The sequence below is a fragment of the Dasypus novemcinctus genome, chromosome 19 (assembly GCF_030445035.2).
Source record: "Dasypus novemcinctus isolate mDasNov1 chromosome 19, mDasNov1.1.hap2, whole genome shotgun sequence".
Classification (NCBI taxonomy): Eukaryota; Metazoa; Chordata; class Mammalia; order Cingulata; family Dasypodidae; genus Dasypus; species Dasypus novemcinctus.
In genome coordinates, this window is record NC_080691.1 from 21,678,892 (window position 1) to 21,697,795 (window position 18,904).

The window sequence follows — 18,904 nt, forward strand, 5'->3', positions numbered from 1 at the left end:
CAAGTTACTATGAAATGGGTAGAAGAATATTCCATAACCATCACTCCTAAATATACACGATCCATTTCCCCATGACATGCATTAAAGGAAAGCTTTCTATTACAGAGGCTGCTGGGGAAAGACGGAGACTAAATACTTTGATACTGAACGCTATGTATCAGACAAACTCATGGGTCTTTCAAACCTCTGATCTGAAGAACTATAATTTTAGAAATTTCAAAGCCTTGACAACTTTTGTTTAATGAAAGATGGAGGCAGATCTTGCCTGGAATAACCTTTCAGTAATCCTTTGATTATGCCAAGGTAAAACTATTCCACACTGGAGACAAGTTGGCTAAAATGGGAGTTTTCTCCAGTGTAGGCAAAATACATTTCTGTTTAGTTTGTTGTTATTCTGACTACGTAGAAAGAAGGATTTTGGTGAGAGAAAAGTTGGAGGTGTGAGCTTTGTTGGTAAGAGAACAAGGTCAAGGGATGAGGCACAAGTCTGCAGGAAAGGAGTCCCTTTTGAGGTCCATGGCCAATCCAGCAAAACTGTTCTTCAAAAATGAGGGTGAGTTTAAAATATTCTGAGAGAAAAAGAAACTGATAGAGTTTATTAACAAGAGACCTTCCCTGCAAGAGATAGTAAAGGGAATGCTGCAGGCTGAAAGGAAAAGACAGAGAAGGTTGGAGGAGTGTATAAAGGAAGATTATCAGCAAGGGAAACTAAAGGGTAAAAAGGAGACAAAAGTAAGATATGATATATAAAAGTCAAAGGATAAAATGATTGAAGTAAGTACTGCATTTACAATAAAAACATTGAATGTTAATGGATTAAACACCCCATCAAAAGACAAAGATTGGCAGAATGGATAAAAAAGTATGATCCATCTACATGCTGTCTACAATAATTACCTAGACCCAAGGACACAAAGAGGTTGAAAATGAAATGTTGGGGAAAAAAAGGTACTCCATGCAAACAGTAACCAAAAATGAGCTGGCATAGCTATAGTAATTTAGGGCAAAATAGACTCTATATGCAAAAGTGTTATGTGACAAAGAAGGATATTATGTATTAATAAAAGGAGCAACCTACCAAGAAGAAATAACAATCATAAATATTATTTGCCTAACCAGCATTCCCCAAAATACATGAGATATACACTGGTAAAACTGAAGGGAGGAATAGACATCTCTACAATAATAGCTGGAAGACCTAAATATACCACTCCCATTAGTAGATAGAACATCTAGACAGAAAATCAATAAGGAAAAAGAGAACTTGAATAATATCATAAGTAAACTAGACCTAATAGACTTATACAGAACACTGTACTGCAAAAGAGCAGAATAGACATTCTTCTCAAGTACTCAAGGATCATTTATTGGACCTGTTTTGTGACCACATGTTGGGTCACAAAACAGGTCTTAATAAATTTAAAAGGATGAAATCATACAAAGCACCTTCTCTGATCATAGTGGAATGAACTTGGAAATCAATAATAGGCAGAGAACTGGAAAAGTCACAAATAAATGGATGTTAATAAGAACACGTTCTTAAACAAACAATGGGTCAAAGAAGAAATTGCAGGAGAAGTCAGTAAACAGCTTGAGATTAATGAAAATGAGAATACAACATTTCAAAACTTATGGGATACAGTGAAGGCAGTGCTGAGAGGGAAATTTATTGCCCTGAATGCCTACATTAAAAAAGAACTAAAATCAAAGACCTAACTGCACATCCAGAGGAACTAGGAAAAGAAAAGCAGAAGGAAAGAAATAACAAAAATTAGAACGAAATAAATGAAATTCAGACCAAAAAATATAGTAGAATCAACAAAAACAAAGGTTGATTCTTTGAGAAGATCAATAAAATTGACAAACCCTTAGCTAGACAAAGGAAAAGAGAGAGAAGATGCAAATAAATAAAATTTGAAATGAGAGGGGGGAAACATTACTACTGTCCCCATAGAAATAAAAAAGGTAATAGGATACTATGAACAACTGTATGCCAACAAATTAGACAACTCTGATGAAATGGACAATTTCCTAGAAAAACACTGTATTAGGGTTCTCTAGGGAAACAGAACTGACAGGAGATACCTGTAAATAGTATGAGATTTTATAAAATTCTCTCACGTGACTGTGGGGATGCACAAGTCCAAATTCTGTAGGAGAGGCTGCAAGTCAGGGACTCAGATGAAGGTCCTTGATGAGTTCCCCAGAGATGACGGCTGCTCTCCTCCACTGATTTTCATCACAGGGTATGATAATACTAAGAGATGTCTTAAGAGATCTCCTGTATTCTAGGCTTACTCTTCTTTATTGTGTACTACCAGTTCTATTTCCCCTTGATCACCAGGATCAGTCACCCAAGCTAGTATGGTAAAACCTTTCTTTGCCTGTAGATTCAGAGGCATGAGGAGCCCAAAGTGGCCGGGTGGCAGTCTTAACTTCTAGATCAATGGATTCATTGCTGTATTTCTCGGTAGAAGCACTTCTCCTTTTGGACCTAAGGCCTATAGGCCAGCGGAGTATAAAATCATGGGAAGAACAAGTAAAAATTTTTCTAGTGGATAACTAGGAGTAGTAGTGAGTGATGCCACTCCCATTTCTACCCCTTAATTCCTGGATCCGTGAATCTTGAAACAGCACCATTGAGTGGCACTGATTTGGAGCATACACAGCCTCCTGGAAAACAATGCCTCTGCCTACAGAATATTGCCCCTATTTGGAACTGTAATTGAGTCTTCAAAGGCCATTCCACTGTTCTATCAATCCAGCTGCTTCAGGATGATGGGGAACATGGTAAGATCAGTGAATTCCATGAGCATGTGCCCATTCCTGCACATCATTTGCTGTGAAGTAGGTTCCTTAATCAGAAGCAATGTTGCATGGACTGCCAGGGCAGTTGATACGGCACTCAGTAAGTCCACAGATGGTAGTTTTGGAAGAAGCATTGCATGCAGGGAAGGTAAACCTACATCCAGAGTATGTATCTATTCCAGTTAGAACAAATTGCTGCCCCTTCAATGATGCAAGTGGTCCAATGTAATCAATCTTCCACCAGGTAGCAGGCTGATTACCTCAGGGAATGATGCCATATCAGGGGCTGAGTGTGGATCCCTGCTGGCAGACTGGGTACTCAGCAGTGGCTGTGGCCAAGTCAGTCTTGGCTGAATCCATGCAAAATCTTCACCCCTACCACCATGGCCACTTTGCTCATGAGCCCACTGGACAAGGACAGGAGTGGCTGGGGAAAGATGCTGAGTACTAGCCACAGAGTGGGTCATCTTATCCACTTGATATTAAAATTCTTCTTTCTTGAAGTCACCCTCTGGTGAGCATTCACATGGGACACAAATATTTTCATGTTTTTTGCCCACTCAGAAAAGGTCTATCCACATACCTCTTCCCCAGACCTCTGTTCCCAATTTTCCAATCATGGTCTTTCCAAGTCCCTGACCATGCAGCCAACTATTGGCAACAACCCATAAATCAATGTGCATATGTACTTCTGGCCATTTCTCCTTCCAAGCAAAATGAACAACCAGGTGCATTGCTCAGTTATGCCCACTGGGAGGATTCACCCTCACCACTCTCCTTTATGGATGTCCCAGAAAGGGGTTGCACGCTGCAGCTACACACTTTTGAGTGATACCCACATATCATGCAGAACCATCTGTAAACCAGGCCCAAGTTTTCTCTTCCTCAGTCAACTGATTGTAAGGGACTCCCCAAGAGGCCATAGATATGGGCTGGGAAAGAGAAGGTAATGTGGCAGAAGGGGTGACCATGGGCATTTGGGCCACTTCCTAATGTAACTTACTTGTGCCTCATCTCATATATACCACTTCCACTTTATTGTGGAGTGCTGTTGTGTACGCACAACTTTATGGTTTGGTGAGTCAGAAAATACCCAGTTTATGATAGGCAACTCAGTTCTCATGGTAACTTGGTAGTCCATGGTTAATCATTCAGCCTCTACTAAGGCCTAGTAGCAGACCAAAAGCTGTTTCTCAAAAGGGGGGTAGTTATCTGCAGAGGATGGCAGGGCTTTGCTCCAAAATCCTGAGTCTACACTGTTATTTCCCTATAGGGGCCTGCTAAAGGCTCCAGACTGCATGTCTCTTTGCCACTGACATCTTCAGCAACATTCAATCTGCAGGATCATATGCCCTAAGTGGCAGTGCAGCTTGCATAGCTGCCTGGACCTGTTGCAGGGCCTCCTCTTATTCTGGTCCTGACTCAAAACCAGCAGTATTTCTGGTCACTAGGTAAATGGGCCAAAGTAGCACACCCAAATGAGGGATGTATTGTCTCCAAAATCCAAAGAGACCACGAAGTGTTGTGCCTCTGTTTTGGTCATAGGAGGGGCCAGATGCAACAGCTTATCCTTCACTTTAGAAGGGATATCTCGACATGCTCTGTGCCACTGGACACTAGAAATTTGACCAAGGTGGAAGGCCCCTGTATTTTTGTTGGATTTATCTCCCACCCTCTTTCACACAAATGCTTTACCAATAAGTTTAGTCATTGCTACTTCTTGCTTATTAGGTCCAGTCAACATTATATCATCAATATAATGGGCCAGTGTGGTGTCCTGTGGAGGTAGAGATGATCAAGGTTCCTGCAGACAATATTATGACATAGGGCTGGATAGTTGATATTCCTGAGGCAGGACAGTGAAGGTGTATTGCTGGCATTGCCAGCTGAAAGCAAACTGTTTCTGGTGGCACTTACTAATGGCAATTGAGAAAAGGCATTTTCTAGATCAACAGCTGCAAACCAGATACCGGGGGATGTGTTGATTTGCTCAAGCAATGATTCCACATCTGGGACAGTGACTATGATTGGACTCACCACTTGGTTAAGTTTATGATAATCTACCATCATCCTCCAGGATCCATCTGTTTTCTGCACAGGCCAAACAGGAGAGATGAATGGGTATGCGGTAGAAATTACCACCCCTGCATCCTCCAAATCCTTGATGGTGGCACTGATCTCTCCAATCCTTCCAGGAATCCAGTATTACTTTTGATTTACTATTTTGCTAGGTAGGGGCAGTCCTAGTGGCTTCCATTTGGCATTTACTACCATAACAGCCCTCACTCTGCAAGTCAGGATCCAATGTGGGGATTCTGCAAGTTACTGAGTGTGTCTATTTGAATTATGCATTCTAGAATGGGGAAATAACCACATAATGGGTCTGGGGACCCACTGAAGATGGACCTGAGCTAAAACTCCATCAATCACCTGACCTCCATAAGCCCCTACTCTGATGGTGGACCACAGTGATGTTTTTGGGTCTCCTGGAAATAATATCATTTCTGAGCCAGTGTCTAATACTCCCTGAAATGTCTGATCATTTCCTTTTCCTCAATGCACAATTATACTGGCAAAAGTCCATAGGTCTCTGGGGAAAGCTGGGAGGAAGATTAACAGTATAAATTTTTTTTCTTAAAGATTTATTTATTTATTTATTTATTTCTCTCCCCTTCCCCTCCACCCCAGTTGTCTGTCTCTGTCCATTCGCTGCGTGTTCTTCTCTGTCCGCCTCTGTTGTTGTCAGCGGCACGGGAATCTGTGTTTCCCTTTGTTGCATCATCTTGCTGTGTCAGCTCTCTGTGTGTGGGGCCATCCTTGGGCAGGCTGAAACTTCTTTCGCGCTGGGCAGCTCTTCTTACGGGGTCCACTCCTTGCACGTGGGGCTCCCCTACGCGGGGGACACCCTGCATGACAGGGCACTCCTTGCACGCATCAGCACTGCACATGCGCCAGCTGCACACGGGTCACGGAGGTCTGGGGTTTGAACCACGGACCTCCCATGTGGTAGACAGATGCCGTGACCACTGGGCCAATTCTGCTTCCCAACAGTATAAATTTTTGACAGAGTAACAAGGTCCTTCCCCAAGGGGACCTAACCTTCCTCTCATTCAAGGAGCTCTGGGTCTATAAATGTCTCAAGTCTAAGAATTGATTAAGGCCGTGATTTTCTGTTTCTGTAATTCAAGTTAGGGTTTTGTTCACTTGACCTAGAACTCTTCTGTTTATATACATTAAGTAGAAATTTAGTAGACTGCCCATCTATTTTACTGCTCTCACTTTAACAGCAGATACCCTACAAGGTTGAAATTTTAGTTTCTGTTGTAACTTTGCTACTCATACAATGAGAGTCTGAGTCTGGTTTTCAGAGATCTGAAATCTGTGGCTGAACAAAACAACATTGTCTTTCAAAGCACACACAGAAACTTTCACATTATTCATACAGCGCTTAAGTTGCAAATTTGAAGTCTTTTGTTCATTCCTTTCTTTTGTAAATGCATCCAGCATATTTAGGAACAGCCAGCCAACACCATTGTACCTTTTATCTCCACAAAACTCTATTAAGGTGTTCAAAACACTCTCACCCAGGGAAGCAGACTTGGCCCAGTGGTTAGGGCATCTCTCTACCACATGGGAGGTCTGCGGTTCAAACACGGGACCCGTGTGCAGCTGGCGCACGTGCAGTGCTGATGCGCGCAAGGAGTGCCCTACCATGCAGGGTGTCCCCCGCGTAGGGGAGCCCCAGCAAGGAGTGTGCCCCGTAAGGAGAGCCGCCCAATGCGAAAGAAGGTTCAGCCTGCCCAAGGATGGCGCCACACACGCGGAGAGCTGACACAGCAAGATGATGCAACAAAGGGAAACACAGATTCCCGTTCCACTGACAACAGAGGCGGACAGAGAAGAACACGCAGTGAATGGACACAGAGAACAGACAGCTGGGTTGGGGGGAAGGGGAGAGAAATAAATAAATAAATCTTAAAAAAAACACAAAACTCTCACCCAGGTCCTTGCCTCTTATAAGCGTGGAAGTAGTTGTATCCAGTGGTGATATTTTGCATATCTCTATTGCCAACTCATGCTATGGACTGTCAGTGGACTCCTGATTATTGGAACAAGAGTCAGTTCCCTTGAATCTAATCAGATTAGAGAGCCAATTGCAAAAATCCTAGAACCAATTCAGTAATCCAATTTTTAAGATTCTCTTTCTCAAGAACCATTCCCAGTACCAAGCTGTATTAGTCAAGGTTCTCTAGGAAAACGGAACTGACAGGAGATATCTGTAAATAGTATGAGATTTTATAAAATTCTCTCATTTGACCATGGGGATGCACAAGTCTAAATCTCACAAGGCAGGCTGAAATCCAGGGACTCCAATAAAGGTTCTTGATGAGTTCCCAGGAGATGCTGGCTGTCTGAAGAATGGCTATTCTTTTCTCTGAATGCTGAAATCACTTCCCCTTTTTAAGGCATTCAACTGACTGGATGAGACATCACTCATTACTGACAGCAATCTCCTAAATTGACTGTAGATGTAATCAGTCATCTATGCAATCAACTCACTGATAATTAAAGTCCATGAAATGCACTTTCATTACAATTAGCCCAGTGCTTGCTTGACTAGAAAACTGGGCACTATTACCTGGACAAGGTGACACTTTACCCTAACAGTCACATACACGAACAACCAATACTGACTCTAGATGAAATGGAAGACCTGAACAAACCAACCACATGTGAAGAGTTTGAATCAGTCATCAATAACCCCCAACAAAGAAAAGCCCAGGACCAGATGACTTCACACACGAATTCTACCAATCATTCTAAGAAGAATGAATACAAATCTTATTCAAACCCTTCCAAGAAATTGAAGAGGAGTTAACACCACCTTATTCTGTGAAGCCAACATCACCCTAATACCAAAGCCATATATTCTAGGAGAAAAAAAATTAAAGATACCAATTTCTCTAATGAATAAAGGTGCAAAAATCTTCAGCAAAATACAAACTGATTCCAACAGCACAATAAAAAGATTATACAACACACAAAACTGAGTTTATCACAGGACTGCAAGTATGGCTCAACACAAGAAAATCAATTAACGTAAGACACCACAATAAAAAATCGAAGGTGAAAAATCACTTGATTATCATGATTGACAAACTTTTTTTTAAAGAATTATTTATTTATTTATTTCTCTCCCGTTCTCCCTGCTGCTCACCCCCGCCCCCAACCGCCCTGGTTGTCTGTTCTCTGTGTCTATTTGCTGCATCTTCTTTGTCCGCTGTTGTTGTCAGCGGCACAGGAATCTGTGTTTCTTTTTGTTGTTGTTGCGTTGTCTTGTTGTGTCATCTCTCCATGTGGGCAGTGCCATTCTTGGGCAGGCTGCACTTCCTTTCGCACTGGGCAGCTCTCCTCACAGGGCACACTCTTTGCGCGTGGGGCTCCCCTACGTGGGGGACACTCCTTGCACACATCAGCACTGCACATGGGCCAGCTCCACACGGGTCAGGAGGCCTGGGGTTTGAACCGCGGACCTCCCATGTGGTAGACGGACGCCCTAACCACCGGGCCAAGTTCACTTCCCATGACTGACAAACTGACAAAGAAAGGGCACTTGAAAAAAGTCCAGCATCCTTTCTTGATAGACACTTCAAAAGATAGGAACAGAAGGAAACTTCAACACAATTAAGGACACATATGAAAAAAAAAAAACACTGTACTTAACGGTGAAAGTCTGAAAGCTTTCCCTCTAAGACGGGGAACAGGACAAGGATGCTTACTTTCACCACTATTATTTCTATTGTGCTAGAAGTTCTAGCTAGAGCAGTTAGGCAAGAAAAGGAAATAAAACACTTCTAAATCATAAAGGAAGAAGTAAGCTTTCACTATTTGCAGATGACATAATCCTTTATTTAAAAAGTCCAGAAAAATCTCCAACAAAGCTACTAGAGCTAAAAACGAGTTCAGCAAAGTAGATGGATACAGGATCAATACACAAAAGTCAGTAGTGTTTCTATATACTAGTAATAAGCAATCTGAGGAGGAAATAAAAAAAAAATTCCATTTCAATAGCAGCTAAAAGAATCACATATCAGGAATAAATTTAACCAAGGATGTAAAGGCCCTGTATACAGAAAACATTGCTAAAAGAAATCAAAGAAGTCCTAAATAAAGGGAAGGACATTCTGTGTTCATGGATTGGAGAACTAAATATTGTTACAATGTCAATTCTACCCAAATTGAATTAAAGACTCAACACAATCCCAATCAATATCCTATGTTGCAGAAATGGAAAACCCAATAATCAGTTTTATTTGGAATGGTCAGGCCTTGAATAGCCAAGAAAAGAATGAACGAAGAATGAAGAAAGAAGAATGAAGTTGGTGGATTCATACTTCCTGACTTTAAAGCATATACAAAGTGACAGTGGTCAGAGCAGCATGGCACTGGCATAAAGGCAGACATTTTGATCAATGGAATTGAATTGAGAGTTCAGAAATAGACCCTCATATCCATGGTCACTGATTTTTGACAAGGTTTTTAAGTCCATTCACCTGGACTAGAACAATCTCTTCAACAAATGGTGCTGGAAGAACTAGTTATCCATATGCAAGAGAATGAAAAAGGAAACCCTGTTTCACATCTTACACAAAAAATTAACTCAAAATGGATCAAAGAACTAAATATAAGAGCCAGGACCTTACCCCTAGAATGTAAGGGGGGGGGGGGGCATTGTGATAGGCTGTGGTTCTTAGATTTTACACCTAAAGCACAATGAAAGAAAAAATTGATAAAAAGGACCTCCTCAAAACTGAATACTTCTGTGCTTCAAAGGACTTTGTTAAGAAAGTGAAAAGGCAGCCTACTCAATGGTAGAAAATATTTGGAAACCACATACCTGATAAGGTTTTGATTTCCAGAATATATAAAGAAGTCTTCTGACTCAACAATAAAATGGGCAAAAGGCTTCAATAGACATTTTTCCAAAGAGGAAATACAAATGCCCAAAAAGCACATCAAAAAATGTTCAACATCACTAGCTATTAGGGAAATGTAGATCAAACTTATAATAAGATACCATTTCACAACTTAGAGAATGAACATTATTTTATTTACTTGTTTTTTATTTCTCTCCCCTTCCCCTCCCCAAGTTGTCTGTTCTCTGTGTCCATTTGCCGTGTGTTTTTGTTTTTGTCCGCTTCTGTTTTTGTTAGTGGCACCTGGAATCTGTGTTTCTTTCTGTTGCGTCATCTTGCTGCATCAACTCTCTGTGTGCGTGGCGCCATTCCTGGGCAGGCTACACTTCGTTTTGTGCTGGGCGGCTCTCCTTATAGGGCACACTCCTTGTGCATGGGGTTCCCCTACGCAAGAGACACCCCTGTGTGGCACGGCACTCCTTGCACACATCAGCACTGCACATCGGCCAGCTCCACACGGGTCAAGGAGGCCTGGGCTTTGAACCGTGGACCTCCCATGTGGTAGACGGGCGCCTTATCCACTGGGCCATATCCACTGGGCCAAGTCCACGTCCCGAACATTATTTTAAAAAACAGAAAACTATAAGTGTTGGAGTAGATGTGGAGAAATAGGAACACTCCTTTGCTGTTGATGGGAATATAGAATGGTGCAGCCTTTGTGGAAGATAGTTGGCAGCACTTCAAGATGCTGAATACAGAACTGCCTTAAGATCCGGCAATTCCTTACTAGAAAGATATTCAGAAGAACTGAAAGCAAAGATGTGAACTGACATTTGCTCACTTATGTTCACAGCAGCATTATTCACAATTGCTAAAATATAGAAACAGCCCATGTGTTCATCAACCAATGAATGGATAAACAAAATGTGGTATATACAAACAATGGAATACTATTCAGCTGTAAGAAGTGAACCTGGGATGCATATGACAACATGGATGAACCTTAGGACATTACACACAAATAAGTCACACACAAAAGGACAAATACTGTATGGTCTCACTAATATGAATTAAGTATGGTGAGTAAGCTCATGGAAGTACTCTAGAATATAGGTTACTAGGAGACAAATGGGAGCCGGTGTTTAATGTATGTATAATTTTTAGTAAGACTGTAAAAGTGTGGAAATGAACAGAGTTGATGGTAACATTATAGAGTATAACTAACACAGCTGATTTATTAATACAAATGTGATTTTGGCTGAACACTGTAGTCAATGGATGTAAATGTCAATTGAAAGGAAGTAGAGGATAATCAAGGGACTATATAACATAATGATTTCATTGGTATGACAATTGTGGTTAATAGTGTAATTATAAAGAATGTTCTTTTAAAAACTGTTAAGAATATGGTGATACACAGGAAAATTACAACTAATATAACTTATAGACTATAGTTAACAGTAATATTGTAATAATTTTGCAGCAATGGTAAGGAAATTATATCAATTTTAAGGGATAAAAAGAGAGGGTATAAGTGGATATGGGATTTTTCCTTCTGGAAAAACGTTCTAAAATTGAGAGGATGACAGCACAATTTTCTGAAGAATATGAAAGTCACTGAGTGTACCCTTTGAAAGGATTGTACAAAGCATGGGACTGTATAACAGTGAATCCTGGGCTGGAAGATGGACTGTGGTTAACAGAACAAATATGAGAACATTCTCTCATGAACTGTAACAAAGATATAATACTAACACAAAGTATTAATAATTGGGTGGGTTGGGGTAAAATTACACCAAATATAAGATACAGGCTAAGTTGTAATTTTTTTAAAGATTTATTTACTTCTCCTCACCCCCTCGTTCTTTGCCCTTGCTGTGTCTGTTCGTCTTTCTTGTTTCTTTAGGAAGCACCGGGAACCAAACCTGGGACCTCCAATGTGGGAGGGAGGAACCTAATCACTTCAGTCATCTCTATTTCCTGTTTTGTTGTGTCTCTCATTATCTTTTCCTTGTGTCTTTTGTTGTGTCATCTTGCTGTGCCTGCCCATCACGTCGCTTGCTGTCTTGCTCATCTTTAGGAGGCACCGAGAACCTCTACTCCCTGCTTTGTTGTGTCTCTCACTATGTTTTTCTTCTTGTCTCTTGTTGCATCAGCTTGCTGCACCTGCCCATAGTGCCAGCTCATTGTTTTCTTTAGGAGGCATCGGGAACTGAACTAGGACCCTCTGATGTGGTAGGTGGGAGCGTAATTGCTTAAGCCACATCCGCTTCCCAGTAAATATTTTGATGATACTCTTTCATAGTTTATAAAACATGTTTCACAATAACGCAAGGTGTTGGTGGTGGGGTGATGTATGGAAGCCCACAGGATGATATGTATGTTTGTTTTATAAGTTCATAAATTTTACCATACATTTAATTGTTTATGTATGTTCATGCATGAATGATATACATCTATAATTTTTTAATGAATAAAAAAATTAACAGGGCAAACAACGGATATAAATGGGTTGCCAATATGTGGGGACTATCTTAAGTGTTATACATATTAATGGCAAGAATTTAGGTGAAGTACCCAGGAGTTCATGTAAAATATACTCTGAAGAGATGGTTACTCTCACTTTTTCAGGGGCTAACTTGAAAGTCATATATTATCTAGATCTGTACTGTCCAATACTGTAGTTACTAGCCACACGTGGCTAATTAAATTCATAAAATTTAAATAAGATTAAAAATTCAGTTCTTAGTCACTCTAGGCCTATTTCAAGTGCTCAATAGTCACATGTGGTTAGTGGTTACTGAATCCCCTGTCTCCCAATCTCTTGCTACCACATAAAGAGACCAAAACATTCTGTTTGAAAGAAACAGACGCCTTGAGGAGTAACAGGCAATTCATTTAAGCCTAGCAGAGGGAACCAGGAGTCATTATAGCTGATGGATTCTTTCACCCTCACACCAGACACATAGACATTCTAAATTTGATATTTCTTGCAGTTTTCAGATTTAAAAAAACTTGTTTAATTCTGAGAGATCTTTTCAACAACTTTCACCATTGCAATTAATATTAAAAAATATCAAAGAGAAATGATTTATTAATTACAAGTTTATCATCCTAACTACTTTATATTCTATTTAGAGACTCAAGACTCAATAAATCCATCATCTTTATTCTAAAATCCCAGAGACGCAAATATTAATTGAATGGTGTATTAGTCAGGGTTCTCTACAGAATCAGCAAGAGATATCTGTCAACAGTATGCGATTTTATGAGTCTCTCATGCAGCTGTGGGGATGCACAAGTCCAGGTCCCACAGGCAGGCCGCAACCAGGGGCTGCAAGGCAGTCCAATGAAGGTTCTTGACAAGTTGTGGGGGACACTGGCTGTCTAAAGATGAGCTGGGAAATTTTCTTTCAATGCTGGAATCACTTCCCCTTTTAAGGGATTCAGCAGATTGGGTTAAATGTCACTCATTGCTGATAGCAATCACACTGATTGATGGGATAATAACCAGCTATCCATGATTTACCACTGCAGTTAAGTCAATGGTGACTAAAGTCCATAAATGCCCTTGTATTACAGTTAGCCCAGTGTTTGCTTGACCAAACAACTGGGCACAATTACCTGGCTAAATTGACACAATAGCCTAACCATCACAGTCCACCCCTTGTCAACTTGGCAACCATACACATTACCTTAAACCATACTTAGTCTCTAAGTAAAAACAATAACAGACATGTATATATATATATATTTCTGCCTAACAATGTTCAACTCTCCTGCGTACAACTGGAAACGCATTAATTCCATATAGAATAGGGTGCAAGTTCTTGGGTAATAATCACTCTCAAACTTGATATTCTCAAATATTACAATATGAAACAAATACAACATGTTATATGATTGGGGAAGAAGAAAAAGAAATTTGTGTACATACACAATCATCATCATAATGAAACAAGGAGGAAAGATTCATGACCATTATAGTCCTCATGTCTGTAACTGGTCATGTGGTCAAAGTTCCTATTTATTACTACCTTCTTCCACTACCCATTCCATGTTTCCATTACCCTCAGCAAGCACGTCAGCTGCCTGTGGTTCTTTGCCTGGTGGGGTGACCCAAACTTTCATTCCTGAAGATTCTGGGCCATTGTTAGTCCTGCTTGGATTGGGTTGTTGCAATTTTCCATTGACTTTAATCATAGGACATGGCAGTACTAGGAGATGCCCTAAAGGATCTCCTGTATTCCAGGCAAACTCTTCTTTACCCCCATTATGTAGATGCAGAACTATTTCCCCTTGATAGTCAGGATCAATCACGCCAGGCAGTACAGTAATTTCCTTCTTTGACTGTTTATTCAGAGGTAAGAAGAGCCCAAAGTGGTGAGGTGGCAGTTTTAATGTCCAGTTCATTGGAATCATTCTTATGTTCCCTGGTGACAGCACTCCTCCTTTTGGGACTAAAATCTGTAGACCAGCAGAGTTTGAGGTTGCAGGGACAGGAAACAAAAATTTTCCTAGTGGGTCACTAGGGGTAATAGTGAGTGGTGCCACTCCCATTTCCACCCCTTGATTCCTGGACCCATGGATCCTGGTTATGGGAGAAACAGCACCACAGAGTGGATGCTGATTTAGAGCATACACAGCCTCCTGGAGAACATTGCCCCAGCCCTGCAAGGTGTTGCCACTTAGTTGGCACTGTAATTGAGTCTTTAAAAGGCCATTCCACCATTCTATCAATCCAGCTGCTTCAGGGTGATGGGGAACATGGTAAGACCAGTGAATTCTATGGGCATGTGCCCATTTCTGCACATCATTTGCTGTGAAATGGGTTCCTTGATTGGAAGCAATACTGTGTGGAATGCCATAGTGGTAGATAAGACATTTGGTAAGTCCACGGATGGTAGTTCTGGAAGAAGCACTGCATGCAGGAAATGCAAACCCATATCCAGAGTATGTGTCTATTCCAATTAAAACAAATCACTGCCCCTTCCATGGTGGAAGTGGACCAGTGTAGTCAACCTGCCACCAGGTAGCAGGCTGGTCACCTCAAGGAAAGGTGCTATATTGGGGGCTGAGTGTGGGTCTCTGCTGCCAGCAGATTGGGCACTCAGCAGTGGCTGTAGCCAAGTCAGCCTTGGTAAGGGGAAGTCCATGTTGCTGAGCCCATGCATAACCTCCATCCCTACCTCCATGGCCACTTTGTTCATTAGCCGACTGGGCAATGACAGGAGTGGCTGGGGAAAGAGGCTGAGCACTAGCCACAGAGTGGGTCATCTTATCCACTTGATTATTAAAATCTTTCTCTGCTGAAGTTACCCTCTGGTGAACACTCATGGGGGACACAAAAATTTTCATGTTTTTTGCCCACTCAGAAAGGTCAATCCAATACCTTTTCTCCAGACCTCTTTGTCACCAGTTTTCTAATCATGTTCCTTCCAAGTCCCTGACCATCCGGCCAAACCATTGGCAACAGCCCATTAATCAGTGTACAAATGCAACTCTGGCCATTTCTTCTTCCAAGCAAAATGAACAACTAGGTGCACTGCTTGAAGTTCTGCCCACTGAGAGGATTTGCCCACTGAGAGGATTTGCCCTCACCACTGTCCTTCAGGGAAGTCCCAAAAAGGGGCTACAGTGATGCAGTTTGTCCACTTTTGGGTGATACCTGCATATCAGGCAGAACCATTTGTAAGCCAGGCCCAAGTTTTCTCTTCCTCAGTCAACTGATTGTAAGGGACTCCCCAAGAGGCCAAAGCTGTGGGCTGGGCAAGAGAAGGTAACATGGCAGGAGTGGTGATTTGGGCTAATTCCTCATATAACTTACTCATGCCTTCAGGACCTGCTCAAGCCCTATCTCATATATACCATTTCTACTTTATTATAGCGTGCTTCCGTGTATGCCCAACTTTATGGTTTGGTGGGTCAGACAATACCCAGCTCATGACAGGCAACTCAGGTCTCACAGTAACTTGATGGCCCAAGGTTAAGCATTCAGTCTCTACTAAGGCCCAGTAGCTGGCCAAAATCTGTTTCTCAAAAGGGGAGTAGTTATTTGCAGAGGACGGCAGGGCTTTGCTCCAAAATCCTAAGGGTCTGCATTGTGGTTCTCCTATAGAGGCCTGCCAAAGGCACTAGACAGCATCTCTATTTGTCACAGAAACTTCCAGCACCATTGGATCTGCTGGATCATATGGCCCAAGTGGTAGTGCTGATGCGGCAACACTGCACGACAAAAAGAGCCAAATTCCTGGTGCTGCTGACAAGAATACAAGCAAACACAGAAGAATGTGCAGTGAATGGACACAGAGAGCAGACAGCAAGCAAGTGGCAAAGGGGGGGATAAATAAATAAAACAAATCTTAAAAAAAAAAACACTTTAGAGGCATATAACTACTGACTTGAAATAACAGAAGAAAAAGTGGTTTAGAAATTAATGCTGATCCCTGACAAAATACGCACTGATCTAAGAAATAAAGAGAAAATATAAGCAATGTAATAAGTTTTTCTTATAGCTAAATTTACTAATTTAAAGAACCATCCTTTATTCAAGAGTATAATCTGGTAGATTTTAGCACTAAAATGTTATTTCTTTTTTGAACTCACATGGTAGCTGTTGTTTTTAAAATGTTCTTAGTTTAACAAAACATCAAGTTGGCAGCCATGTATTTTTTAAAATTTTTCCTCAGTTGTAAAGTCCTGACGTCTAGAAACTACTGAACCACTTACCTACTGTATCACATGCCTTTAGGTAAAAATAGCAAATCTATTTCACACAGATAAGAATCATGGACACAGTTGATAAGGAAACACTAAAGTGGGAAATGGATGTGGCTCAACAGATAGAGCGTCTGCCCATCATATAGGAGGTCCAAGGATTCGATACCCAGGGCTTCCTGGCTCATGTGGTGAGCTGGCCCACATGCAGTGCTGCTGCATGCAAGGAGTGCCGGCCCACGCAGGGATGCCCCTGTGTAAATGTGTCTCCCCCCGCAAGGAGTGGCCCCTGAACAAGGAGAGCCACCCCGCACGAAACTGCAGCCGGCCCAAGAGTGGTGCCATTCACATGGAGAACTGATGCAGCAAGATGATGTAACAAAAAGACACAGATCCCCAGTGCCACCTGATGAGAATACAAGTGGACATAGAAGAACACACAGCGAATGGACACAGAGAGCAGACAAGGTGTATGTGTGGGGCGGGCAGGTAGTAAATAAATAAATCTTCTTAAAAATTTTAAAAAAAAGGAAACACCAAAGTGACCATAGTGATTTATTCTAATAGTAATTCTCAAGGTTTCTAACCAAACTAAATTCTTTCCTACTACTGCTTCAAGCCATGTTTTCATTCTGCTTCATGCTCCAAAAAGCTTCCAAAGACCTAAGCAACAATTTTTAACAGAGGCAAAGATTTTTTTTCTCCAAAGGGTCTTCCTGCTCACAAATTGGAACTGGAAATCTGGACTCAGAAAATTTGATATCTTGTTGTTTCTTTACATTGACTGTACTAAAGCCTAGGACTTCTTCACTCCCAATCCCCTAATTTTTTTCCTTAGGAAACATCTACAGAAGAATTTTTAAAATTAGAGACATTTCATCTAGACTGGTCAGCTATAGAATTAGCAGGAAAGGGAGAGGAACTTTTATTTGTCACGTGTATAGGCCTCTTTAATATTAATTTTTATCTAGAACATGTACAAGTTTTATAAATTGCATATCCCAAATAGTTAAATACAGAAAATCAGGAGCAGAAGCAGAGAGTGGACCCCAGGGATCCCTGAGCAGCCCCACTGCTGTGGCCAGCCTAATTACCATCACATCCAGGAGTTGCTGCAGTGGGCCCCAGTCACTGTTGCTGCAACCATGAGCATTGAGACCAAGATCCAGCAGCTTCAAGTGCCCTCAGAGCTGTCGACACCAAGCCTGGCACCACAGACAGTGGCACAGGGAGCAGTGTCCCAGATGGCCTTACATCAGTGGTGCCTGCCAGCAGGGCAAAAAAAAAAAGTCATCATAACAAAGGATTTGGGAACAGTAAAATGGTTCGATGTAAGAAACGGATATGGTGTCATCTACAGGAATGACACCAAGAAAGATGTTTGGATGTCAGACTGCCATAAAGAAGAATAACCCCAGGAAGTACCTTCGCAGTGTAGGAGACAGAAAGACTATGAATTTTGATGCTGTTGAAGTAGAAAAGGAAGTGGAGGTAGCAAACATCATATGCCCTGGTGGAGTTTCAGTGCAAGTCAGTAAATATGCAGCAGACCATAACCATTATAAATGTTATTCATGTCCGTAAGGTTCCTCCATGCAATTACCAGCAAAATTACCACAATAGTGAGAGTGGAGAAAAGAACAAGGGATTAGAGAGTGCTCCTGAAGCCCAGGCCCAACATGGCCAGCCCTACCGCAGGAGACAATTCCCACCTTACTATATGCGGAGACCCTATGGGCGTCAACCACAGTATTTCAACACTCCTGTGCAAGGAGAAGTGATGGAGGCTGCTGACAACCAGAGTGCAGGAGAACAAGGTAGTCCAGTGAGACAGAATATGTACAAGGGTTATAGACTATGATTTCGCAGGGGCCCTCTTGGCCAAAGACAGCCACAAGAAGATGGCAATGAAGATGATAAGGAAAATCAAGAAGAGACCCAAGGTCAGCAGCCACCTGAATGTCGGTACCACCGTAACTTCAATTATTGATGCAAATGCCCCTAAAGCCCTAAACCACAAGATGGCAAAGAGACAAAAGCAGTTGATCCACCAGTTGAGAACTCGTTAGCTCCTGAGGCTGGGCAGGGCGGGGCTTAATAAATGCCAGCTTACCATCTCTACCATTATCTGGTTTAGTCATCCAAGAAGTGAATATGAAATTCCAGCAATAAGAAATGAAAAAAAGATTGGCACTGAAGAACTTAAGTACTTGCTATTTCCCATTGACCAGACAACTAGAACTATCTGCATTATCTATGCAGCATGGGGTTATTATTTTTACCTAAAGACATCTCTTTTTGGTAATTACAAACATGGTTTTTAAAAAGCCTGGTTTTTCTCAATACATCTTTAAAGGTTTTTAAATTGTTTCATATCTGGTCAAGATGAGATTTTTAAGAACCTCATTTTTAATTTGTAATAAAAGTTTACGACTTTATTTTTTCAAAAAAGTCAATAAAAT

General features: G+C 41.4%; 1 pseudogene; it reads left to right on the plus strand.

Annotated features, from left to right (window-relative positions):
• The first annotated feature begins 474 nt into the window (after positions 1–474).
• Positions 475–18,540, plus strand: LOC101440337 (Y-box-binding protein 1 pseudogene; annotated as a pseudogene).
• Positions 18,541–18,904: the final 364 nt, after the last annotated feature.